This window comes from Schistocerca americana, chromosome 8 (genome assembly GCF_021461395.2).
Source record: "Schistocerca americana isolate TAMUIC-IGC-003095 chromosome 8, iqSchAmer2.1, whole genome shotgun sequence".
Classification (NCBI taxonomy): domain Eukaryota; kingdom Metazoa; phylum Arthropoda; class Insecta; order Orthoptera; family Acrididae; genus Schistocerca; species Schistocerca americana.
In genome coordinates, this window is record NC_060126.1 from 524,102,793 (window position 1) to 524,115,360 (window position 12,568).

The window sequence follows — 12,568 nt, forward strand, 5'->3', positions numbered from 1 at the left end:
TATGGCAGAATGGATAGATTGACAGGGCACATCCTGAGGCATCAAGGAATAAGTAAAAATGCAGAGATAGATCAAGGCTTGAATACAGAAAGCAGGTTCAAACAATGTAGGTCAGAGTAGTTACACAAAGATTAAGAGAAAACTCCCTATTCTGTTAGTTCTTCTCCCTCGTGCTTCTGTAAATAATTTTAGATGTAGAATCACGTGCTAATCTTCGGCTTCCCGTCCGTTTTTCACGCGTTAGTATTTGTAATAGTGAACATCAGCATTCGCTGAGGGACTGTGTATTTGATTGTGTTATGATTTGTTGATTGTGGGGCGATACTGGTGGACGCTTGAGAGAGAGTCTGTGCGCTGGTACACAGTGGCGGTGCTCTTGTGTGTTGCAGGAGGATGCTGCGGCTCCACCAAGAAGGACACCATCGTGGGCGGCTGGGCGTGGGCCTGGTGGTTTGTGACCGACGTCCAGCGCCTGTCGCTAGAGGTGAGTCCCGGCTGAGCCGGCACAACACAAAACACCTCTCCGTTACTCTTCGCGGCACGTACAGTTACCAAGAACTGGCGATCGTAATGTTGCGGACGCAAAGTGTGTCTACAATAATAGGACCGTCCAGTGTAGAAGTAAGAACATGTCAAACTTTGTTTCAGACCCTTGATTTCCTTCAGCGGGGTTCGTTTTCGTTTCCGTAGTAATAAGGGCCTGATGCAATGGTTTCCATAAAACAGGAAAAAATCGCGAAAGTGACTGTAACTCAAAAGATTCTGTGGTCGAATGTGATAAAACATAGTCAGTTGCTTAAGACATGACATGCTACAAATGAAGCACGAATGTACGTTAATACACATAAATGGGGGAGGGCAAATATTTACACGAAACAGGGAGTGTGGTTTGTCAATATATTCGGAAGCAACGTTCTTTCGTGCTTATTTGCCCTTATTAATAATCGATAGGGTACAGATGCGCTATTCCGCTCATTTCAACCATAAATCTTACATAATATGACATGAAACTTATAAAAAATCTGTCAATGTGATACAATTATGGTATGTTAATTGTGAATAAGTTCTATTATATAAAACGTCGAAATTACTTTACACGAACAAAGTATTAATCTTCTGAAGAAGACAGAAATCACAATATATAAAAATGGTGGGACTATTCCACCCAGTCAAGAGGCTATTCCGCCCAGTGTATTTAGTGTCAAAATCATAAGCATTTACAGCATGTAAACCTTTTTCGTACTTTTCCACTCACACACACTTCGTGAAACCGTATAGCACATTGCTGGCACTTCATCCAGAGGAGCTGCCTATAATACTTATAACAGCTTGTCTCACATCGTCCACGGACCATGAAGCACTTGGCTGTTTTCTTTTACACGTACGGGTCATCTGAAAAGAAACCAAGAAAACGTGTTCCCTAGAATTTCGCAGTAAAACATCAATTAAACTAATAATTCGACTGATGTGAAATTGCCCCACGTGTATGGGGCGAAATAGCCCCATGTGCAGACATTTCAAAAGACGCGGCAAATCAGACGTTTGTGGCAAAAGACAGCAATATTTTTTAATACACACTCTGCATAACGTGTGTCCTTATACAAGTAACAATAAGAGTTTAAAATTTCATGTTATTGTGCTTGGTACACCTTAGTTTGTTTGGTTGTATTCTTAACTATGGTAATAATCCATCAAAGTTCGCTTACTTCTATAGTTAGTTCTTTTGTCCTGTCAGTAATGTAAAAGATAACACTCTTACTGCAACCACATGTGGCGACACAGAGATACTGACACCTACACCAGGCTAAAAAACTACTAACGTAGATCTAGCAAGTAAAACTTTTGTACAAATTGATTCGCAACAAACTTAGTACTAATGAACCACCGATTATGTAAAGAATCGAACTCTATGTGTAAAACAGCTTCAAACTTCCGATAACACTATGAATGAATGAATGTTTTAATATTTGACATTAAGCGCGTAAGCGAGAAAGAGTTTGTTGGAATTCGCTAAGTGGTCTCATTATCAAACATGTATGACTCTGTAGTCTAATTTCCTCTCCTTTTCAAATAAGAGCTAGTTTTTCACACATTTCAATGTTATGGCATTGTTTCACCCGAACTATGTGTCGAGCAGTGATGTATGTGTCAGCTACATTCAGTGGTATATGTGGATGCTGTCTGCAAAGTGTGTTCCAAATAGTATTACCAGCACAGTGCAACATAAGAGTCACAACGCTCCGAATTTTTTTTTTTTTTTTTTTTTTTTTTTCACCCTGTGCGACTGCAGCGCTCCAGGCGGCCAGGAAGTTAATGTTGAGTTCGGCGAGATCTTTGAAAGCGAAAGTGAAACTTTATTGTTTCTAACGATCTATAGAACTGTTTTTACAAACGGGAACGTCTGTAGCGCAATAAATATCAGCAACAAGAAGAAGAAGACACCACATTTGTCTTTTTGTAGGTTTCCTAACGACCCGAGGAGGTGTGCACTGCTGCATTACAAGACACTTTATTTACGATTTTGTTGTGCGTTATAGACATTTACTGCAGAAGAATAAAAAATTGCTAGTGAACAGCGGAAGACCTGACCTTTTGCAGAAAGGCGTTATATATCTACTCAAAAACTTGTTTTCTTCGGCTCACTTCTAGTCAAATCAGTGAATGTTGAACATACGAAGTGTGTATAGAATGCAATACCTACTTTACTTAGCATAGCAGATTTTGTAGCAAATGTTTCCTCTAAACGCTGATAGGTAATAATAAGTTTACAGAAAGGAAATAAAGTAACCCACTAAAGACAGCGCAAAACGTGCTAAAACATGCCTGGGTAAAATAAAATTCCAAAGGTGTTTTCCGTAGGGCGGAATTCCTCATCCAATTATCTTAGCAAACACGGAAAAAAGAAGAACTGCAACTCCACGAAATGACTCTTTAAAACTGTTGCACCATCATTATACTGATTAGCCAGATCATTATGGCCACCTACCTAGTAGTTGATATGTCCGCCCTTGGCAGGGATAACAGCGGCGATGCGTCGTGGCTTGGAAGCAATACGGCCTTGGTAGGTAGCTGGAGGGAGCTGGCACACACACACACACACACACACAAGTCACCTGATTTAATTTCCGTAAATTCCGGGGAGGGGAGCGATGAGCTGTGACGCGACGCTCAGTCACATCGCAGATGTGTTTGACGGGGTGCACATCTAGCCAGTTGGGAGACCAGCGCATCAACTGGAACTCGCCGCCGTGTTCTCCATCCACATCTGCATGGATACCCTGCAAATCACATTTAAGTGCCTGGCAAAGGGTTCATCGAACCACCTTCACAATTCTCTATTAATCCAATCTCGTATCGCGCTGAAAGAACCAACACCTATATCTGTCCGTACGAGCTCTCATTTCCCTTATTCTCCTCGGTGTCAACAAAATATTTTGGCATTCGGAGGAGAAAGTTGGCGATTGGAATTTCGTGAGAAGATCCCGTCACAACGAAAAACGCCTTTCTTTTAATGATGTCAAGCCCAAATCCTGTATCATTTCTGGGACACTCTCTCCCATATTTCGCGATAATACAAAACTGGCTACCTTTCTTTGAATTTTTTCGATGTACTCCGTCAGTCCTATCTGATAAGGATCCCACACCGCGCAGCAGTATTCTAAAAGAGGACGGACAAGCGTAGTGTAGGCAGTCTCCTTAGTAGGTCTGTTACATTTTCTAAGTGTCCTGCCAATAAAACGCCGTCTTTGGTTAGCCTTCCCCACATCATTTTCTATGTGTACCTTCCAATTTAATTTGTTCGTAATTGTAATACCTAGGTATTTAGTTGAATTTACGGCTTTTAGATTTGACTGATTTATCGTGTAACAGAAGTTTGAGTTCCTTTTAGCACTCATGTGGATGACCTCACACTTTTCGTTATTTAGGATCAACTGCCACTTTTCGCACCATTCAGATATTTTTTATAAATCGTTTTGCACTTTGTTTTGATATTCTGATGACTTTATTAGTCGATAAACGACAGCGTCATCTGCAAACAACCGAAGACGGCTGCTCAGATTGTCTCCCAAATCATTTATATAGATAAGGAACAGCAAAGGGCCTATAACACTACCTTGGGGAACGCCAGAAATAATTTCTGTTTTACTCGATGACTTTCCGTCAGTTACTACGAACTGTAATCTCTCTGACAGGAAATCACAAATCGAGTCACATAACTGAGACGATATTCCATAAGAACGCAATTTCAATACGAGCCGCTTGTGTGGTACATTGTCAAAAGCTTTCCTGAAATCCAGAAATACGGAATCGATCTGAAATCCCTTGTCAATAGCACTCAACACTTCATGCGAATAAAGAGCTAGTTGTGTTTCACAGGAACGATGTTTTCTAGACCCATGTTGACTGTGTGTCAATAGACCGTTCTCTTCGAGGTAATTCATAATGTTTGTACACAATATATGTTCCAAAATCCTGCTGCATATCGACGTTAACGATATGTGCCTGTAATTTAGTGGATTACTCATACTACCTTTCTTGAATATTGGTGTGACCTGTGCTACTTTCCAGTCCTTGGGTACGGATCTTTCGTCGAGCGAACGGTTGTATATGATTGTTAAGTATGGAGCTAATGTATCAGCATACTCCGAAAGGAACCTAACTGGTATACAGTCTGGACCAGAAGACTTGCTTTTATTAAGTGATTTTAAGTTGCTTCACTACTCCGAGGATATTTACTTCTGCGTTACTCATGTTGGCAGCTGTTCTCGATTCGAATTCTGGAATATTTACTTCGTCTTCTTTTGTGAAGGCATTTCGGAAGGCTGTGTTCAGTAACTCTGCTTTGGCAGCACTGTCTTCGATAGTATCTCCATTGCTATCGCGCAGAGAAGGCATTGATTGTGTCTCGCCGCTAACATACTTCACATACGACCGGAATCTCTTTGGATTTTCTGCAAAAAGTTTCGTTGTGGAAACTTTTACAGGCATCTCGCATTGAAGTCAGCGCTAAATTTCGAGTTTCTGTAAAAGATCGCCAATCTTGGGGATTTTGCGTCTGTTTAAATTTGGCATGTTTATTTCGTTATTTCTGCAACAGTGTTCTAACCCGTTTTGTGTACCAAGGAGGATCAGCTCCGTCGTTTGTTAATTTATTTGGCATAAATCTCTCAATTGCTGCCGATACTATTTCTTTGAATCTAAGCCACATCTGGTCTACACTTATATTATTAATTTGGAATGAGTGGAGATTGTCTCTGAGGAAGGTGTCAAGTGAATTTTTATCTGCTTCTTTGAAAAGGTATATGTTTCGCTTATTTTTCGATGATTTGGGGATTACAATATTCAATCTCGCTACGACAACCCTGTGTTCACTAATATCTGCATCGGTTTTGATGCTCGTTATTAACTCAGGATTATTTGTTGCTACGAGGTCAAGTGTGTTTTTACTACCGTTTTTACTACCGTTTACTAAATCAAACTCAAGCCTTTCAGCAACTGTATCATCTGAATTGGGAGGTCGGTAAAAGAATCCAATTATTATTTTATTCCAGTTGCCGACAATGACCTCTGCCCATACTAACTCACAGATAGTATCTTCTTCAATTTCGCGACAAGTTAAACTACTTCTAACAGCAACAAACACGCCACCATCGCTAACCGTGTTTAGCCTGTCCTTTCGGAACACCGTTAAGTTCTTCGCAAAAATTTCGGCTGAGCTTATCTCCGGCTTTAGCCAGCTTTCAGTGCCTATAACGATTTGAGCATCAGTGCTTTCCATTAGCGCTTGGAGCTCTGGTACTTTCCCAACACCGCTACGACAGTTTACAACTGTTATACAAATGGTTCCTGTATGTACGTTCTTCCTGTGTTCAGCCTTCACCCTCTTTGACTGAAGCCCTTATTGTGTTTTTCCGAGATCCTCTAATCTAAAATGCAGCCCAGTCCACGCCACACAGCCCCTGCTACCCGTGTAGCCGCCTCCTGCGTATAGTGGACACCTGACCTATTCAGCGGATCCCGAAACCCAACCACCGTTTGGCTCAAGTCGAGGAATCTGCAGCCTACACGGTCGCAGAACCGTCTGAGCCTCTGATTCAGACCCTCCACTCGTCTCTGTACCAGAAGTCCGCAGTCCGGCCTGTCGACTATTCTGCAAATGGTCGGCTCTGCTTTCATCTTGCAAGCAAGACTGGCAGCCTTTACCACTTCTGTTACCCGCTCGAAACCAGAGAGAATCTGTTCTGATCCAAAGTGTCACACGTCGTTGGTACCGACGTGAGCAACCACCTGCAGTTAGCTGCACCCTGTGCTCTTAATGGCATCCGGGAGGACCCTTTCCACATCTGGAATGGCTCCACCCGGTATGCACACGGAGTGCACATTGTGAACCAAAACCCTAAGGGGCCCCATAACGCGCCTAATGTTGGAGCTCCCAACTACCAATAATCTCACCCTCTGCGATTGCCCGGATCTTGCAGGCTGAGTGGTTTCCTCTCAAACAGGGCCGGCGACAGCATCTGGCTCAGCGATAGAGTCAGCCACAGACAGCACCTGGAACCTGTTTGTCAGACAAAACGGGGAGGCCTTACGTGCGGCCGCCTGGGAAGTCTTTCGCCGCCTGCTTCGCCCCGGGGTGAGGGTTCAGCCTCAGAGCGAGCAGTAACTGGGTTGGCCACCAGTGAGGACCGATTGGAGGTCTGGACGTGCTGGACGTCCGTTGGATCCCCACGGCCGGCCCACAGCAGTGGCAGCCATCCACTGCAGCCTCTTGCTGTGTAACCGAAGCCATCACAGCCTGGAGCTGAGAGCGAAGTATCACCAACTCGGCTCGCATACGCACACAACAATCGCAGTCCCTGTCCATACTAAAGACCGTGCAAAACTAAACTATGCAGATTGCAGATATACGGACTATCGGCACGTGCTGCGCAACTCTACTGTAGACCCTTACGAAAACGCAGGAACTGCGTCTAATAATATGCAGATATTCAAAAACCTAACTACCGAAGCACTCAGGTGAAACTACACTCCTGGAAATGGAAAAAAGAACACATTGACACCGGTGTGTCAGACCCACGATACTTGCTCCGGACACTGCGAGAGGGCTGTACAAGCAATGATCACACGCACGGCACAGCGGACACACCAGGAACCGCGGTGTTGGCCGTCGAATGGCGCTAGCTGCGCAGCATTTGTGCACCGCCGCCGTCAGTGTCAGCCAGTTTGCCGTGGCATACGGAGCTCCATCGCAGTCTTTAACACTGGTAGCATGCCGCGACAGCGTGGACGTGAACCGTATGTGCAGTTGACGGACTTTGAGCGAGGGCGTATATTGGGCATGTGGGAGGCCGGGTGGATGTACCGCCGAATTGCTCAACACGTGCGGCATGAGGTCTCCACAGTACATCGATGTTGTCGCCAGTGGTCGGCGGAAGGTGCACGTGCCCGTCGACCTGGGACCGGACCGCAGCGACACACGGATGCACGCCAAGACCGTAGGATCCTACGCAGTGCCGTAGGGGACCGCACCGCCACTTCCCAGCAAATTAGGGACACTGTTGCTCCTGGGGTATCGGCGAGGGCCATTCGCAACCGTCTCCATGAAGCTGGGCTACGGTCCCGCACACCGTTAGGCCGTCTTCCGCTCACGCCCCAACATCGTGCAGCCCGCCTCCAGTGGTGTCGCGACAGGCGTGAATGGAGGGACGAATGGAGACGTGTCGTCTTCAGCGATGAGAGTCGCTTCTGCCTTGGTGCCAATGATGGTCGTATGCGTGTTTGGCGCCGTGCAGGTGAGCGCCACAATCAGGACTGCATACGACCGAGGCACACAGGGCCAACACCCGGCATCATGGTGTGGGGAGCGATCTCCTACACTGGCTGTACACTACTGGTGATCGTCGAGGGGACACTGAATAGTGCACGGTACATCCAAACCGTCATCGAACCCATCGTTCTACTATCCCTAGACCGGCAAGGGAACTTGCTGTTCCAACAGGACAATGCACGTCCGCATGTATCCCGTGCCACCCAACGTGCTCTAGAAGGTGTAAGTCAACTACCCTGGCCAGCAAGATCTCTGGATCTGTCCCCCACTGAGCATGTTTGGGACTGGATGAAGCGTCGTCTCACGCGGTCTGCACGTCCAGCACGAACGCTGGTCCAACTGAGGCACCAGGTGGAAATGGCATGGCAAGCCGTTCCACAGGACTACATCCAGCATCTCTACGATCGTCTCCATGGGAGAATAGCAGCCTGCATTGCTGCGAAAGGTGGATATACACTGTACTAGTGCCGACATTGTGCATGCTCTGTTGCCTGTGTCTATGTGCCTGTGGTTCTGTCAGTGTGATCATGTGATGTATCTGACCCCAGGAATGTGTCAATAAAGTTTCCCCTTCCTGGGACAATGAATTCACGGTGTTCTTATTTCAATTTCCAGGAGTGTAGATAACTCGCCCCTGATTAGGAACTTGTAATATCGGTGTAATATATCGGTTTACTTTCCGATGCGAACGAAGACGCAAGAACTGTAGCTATTAGATATTAAATTTACATGCAGAAACTCGAGAAACTAAACTATTAAAGCACACAGATGATATAATAAAATTCGCTCCTGGTTAGGAACTCGTAAATGTCAGAAAAGTGGTTTACTTGCCTGTTGCTGCGTCTGTCTCTGTCGGCGACCCACACTCCTAGCCTTGTGACATGGCGCATTATCTTGTTGAAAAATGCCACTGCCGTCGAGAAACAAGATCGTCACGAAAGGGTGTACGTGGTCTGCAGCCAGTGTAGAGTCTCCCTGGCCTCCGTGATGCACGGCACCAGCTCCTCTGGATCCACAGAAGGCTGAGTGAACCTTCCCCACAGCATGATGGGGCCGCCGCCGGACTATCTCCGTCCCGCAGCACAGGTGCCGAGGAGCTGTTCCCCTGGAAGATAGCGGATTCGCGCCCTCCCTTCGAAGTGATGAAGAAGTTATCGGATTCATCAGACCGTGCAACGCTCTGCCACTGCGCCAACGTCCAGTGCCGATAGTCACTTGCCTATTTCAGTCGTAGTTGCCGATGTCATGACATTAACATTGATGCATGCATGGGTAGTCGGTTGCTGAGGCCCATCTTTAGGAGTGATCGGTGCACTGTGTGTTCACACACTCTTGTATTCTGCCCAGCATCAAAGTCTGATGGTAGTTCCGCCACAGTTGTCGCCTGTACTGTTTTGCCAGTCTTCCCAGCCTGCGACGTCCTACATCTGTAAAGAGGGGATGCCCAACCCCACGACGTCTGGACGTGATTTCACCTTTGTCTCGCCACGTTTCGAAGACACTCGCCACAGCACTCCTCGGACACCCGACAAGTCGTGCAGTTTCCGAAATGCTCGTGCCGAGCCTCCGGGCCATCAGAATCTGCTCTCGGTCAAACTCAGAAAGGTCGCGCGCCTCCCACATTCTACACGCGGACAGCACGCTCACTGGTATTACATACATCGTGCTCGTGTCTTATCAGTCATTCCTGGCCAGGTGACGCTGCTATCCCTTGGAAGGGTTCACATCGACAGGCCCTGGCTGATCAATGCGTGTAGTACTCGGTGTTCTGCCACGAAAGAATGTGACAATGATGTGTCTACGTTACATTGTACAGTAAATACCTGTTTCTTGCGCGTGCGTGCAAAAGGGACTCGTGGAGCTGATTTGAGTTTTCCGTTGCCCAGACGTTTGAATTCTTGTGCAGCCATGTATCCACAAAGTTTTCGATTTTTTTTTTTCCTCAGATACAAGGATATTGTACAATTCTAATGCAGACAGAGTTATGAGCTATAATCCTTGTGAAGATATTCATCGAAGGAGTAGAAGGAGTTGGCCAACAGGAAGTTCTTTAATTCACTCTGAAACCGATCTTTGTCACTTACAAGACCTTTGATATGCTCTGATAAGTTATTGAACATACGAGTAGCAATAGCTACCAATAGGCCATACTGACTAAAAAACCATTTCACAGACTTCGTGGGACTCAAAGAATATGCACCTTTTGCGTTGTTCAAATTTTCAGGCGTGAGCAGTTTCAGTCGGGCACTTTTGGCTGCGCCTGTCACATTTCCTGTACCTTCAACTTCGACATATTTGTTTGGTGCATTCTTACCGTGTTTAATTGTGAAGGCGCTGTGAGTTTAGGTACAAGTGGCACATCTAACGTACAGTGTGACAATATTCTCGGGTAAAGTGCATAATCCGTTACTTTCTCAGTTAAGAAAGGAGCGTGTCTACGCTAATTAAGACACATTATTCCACGATGTTGCATACTATATTACTGAATTAATTATTTCTGAAGATGAAACATAAATCTGAATGCGTACATTCCGCCCCATTATTAAACACACGTGTCTGTTTTAAATGCTGGACGAGATAGTGAAGTACAATCGCACGCTTACAAACCGTTTGCAACTGGGAATGATTTGCGTACATAAGTGTATTATATGAATGTGTTCAGCTCCTTGTAAAAGTGCATTGGTATCAAAGATATTCTCCCGGAAGTTGTTCACATTGGAACAAATGAATACAGCAGAATTAATTGCAAATCACGCTGATTAACAAATCCTACAAAAGATAGTTAAACGTCTAAAATATCCAAATTCTGCAAGATATTTCCTAAAGGGAGGCAAGCGCAAACTCGCTTGTAAGTGGATCGCATGCGATTGGAGAATATAAATTTCCTCATTTCCCAGTAGCGGTAATTGCAACGGCTCGCTCAAAAACCATACCTAATTCGGTACCCCCATTGTGTTTGCTACACGTGACACAGTAGAAAGCCGTGTGCAGGAACGCAAACACAAAAAAGAACAGAGAAAACGGAACTGAAATAAATACAATATGAGAGTTTGGTGAGAACAATGTGCCAATAAAATGGCTGCGGTTTTGTTAACTTTGCAACGTCAGCACCGTACGAGACGTGAAAATACTGCGCAGAAAAATAACAATGTGAATTCTCTAGAAATAGTTACAAATAAAAAGTGTCTGCAGTGTTCTGACGTGGTGCATGGGTTTTTCTCTCAAACACCCATGAAAGATTTCTTCTAAATTATATAAAGCCTTCCAAAGGGATGAAACGTTTTCCGGCATGACATGTCACTTATACTGTGTATTTATGTAGAATTATGAAGATAGAGAGACAGACCTGCAACTGTGGGTTGGTGGACACACCTGATCATATTTTATTTGGCGTGACCAGTATACAGAGTGTAGACAGGGAGAGAACATAAGGTTTGGTATTCTGTGCTGCATAGCCCTTAATGAAGAAAACTGGCAGCTGCTTGATACTCTAGCGGATAATGCATCTACAATCAAACTAGATGCATATCAAGATACAGGAATTCTCGAATAAGAAAGAAGTCAGTAGCAGTCAAAATAGTTCATTAGGAATTATAGACCAGCGAATTCTAACACAGCTGCACATGGTGAAACATCATCAGAAGTTGCAACAAACCCAATATCAGGACATGGCCTTTCCAATGATGCGAGTAGTAAAGAGTGTACGGAAGATCAGTGACAAAAGAACTACTAATAGAAGACAAATACATTGTGAATGTGAGTAAGGGGCCGGAGCCGAGTGTTCAGTGCCAGTCCGTAAGAAATGCCTCCGGAGGTGGATGCTGGCACAGGACCGCTCTGAAGGTGTAGAACCACGGATGTGAACCCAGGGAAACTTCCCTCATGACATGCTGGCCATCTTACGCTCAGAAAGAGAAAACTGTTTCGTGTCAGAAAGACTTCCAGCAGACTCGATGGCGTAATGTTGGACAGAATAAGTCGTTAGCTCTCCGAGTGTAATAACAGCGTTTAGCTACAGTAAGCACTTATACTTTGTTTTTCTTGAATGGCTGAATATAGATTCGGAGTGCCGGAGCACAGGTTGCTCCACAAATACTAGACCATAATTTCCATGTAAAACGGCATATGTACTCAAAGTGACATAATGCCGATATTTCACTTTAAAGAGTTAGGTGGTGGGTTCTTACGGCAGATTATGCTAGCTCTAGCAAATTTATTCAACGCCAAATAACGATTGTATGATTGCCTCCTTTAATATTTGTACAGTTGCAGGTTGTGTTACACACTGTGCATTACGTAACGCGACTGCAGGTTTAGTTAGTTAGCAGGAATGAACAAATAAATGTTTTGACACGGATGTGTTTTCCTTCAATTACAAAGTGGAAAATGTTCTCTTGTAGAGGATACTAGTAAATACCAGCCGATTGCAACTGATTTCTCAGTTTTTAGTTTATCATTTATCCCCACAAATTTCAACTAGTTTCTTCCAACTATCATGCGTTTTTCGTTTTTTGGTTCATTTTTTGCCTTTCTGTAACTGATCTTGTCTACACTATTGTTTATAAAAGAACTGAACATATTTTCACAACACACATGATTGTACACATGCTGATGTTGTCTAAACAGCAGGGATGTACATAAAGACCACCTTGTTTGTCGATCAATTTTTGATCGCTCTAAGTGCCTTGTCAGGTTTCGCTCCTAACCTCTGTGATGTCCCGTCCGTAATTATTGTGTTAC

At 44.6% G+C, this 12,568-nt stretch overlaps 1 protein-coding gene across 1 annotated transcript in view; it reads left to right on the forward strand.

Moving 5' to 3' along the window:
* Positions 1-379: 379 nt before the first annotated feature.
* Positions 380-12,568, forward strand: part of LOC124544988 (flotillin-2) — a 318,114-nt gene continuing 305,925 nt past the window's right edge. The window contains exon 1 of the mRNA XM_047123744.1: positions 380-484. The gene's annotated coding sequence lies outside the window, so the exon portion shown is untranslated. The remainder of the gene's footprint in view (positions 485-12,568) is intronic.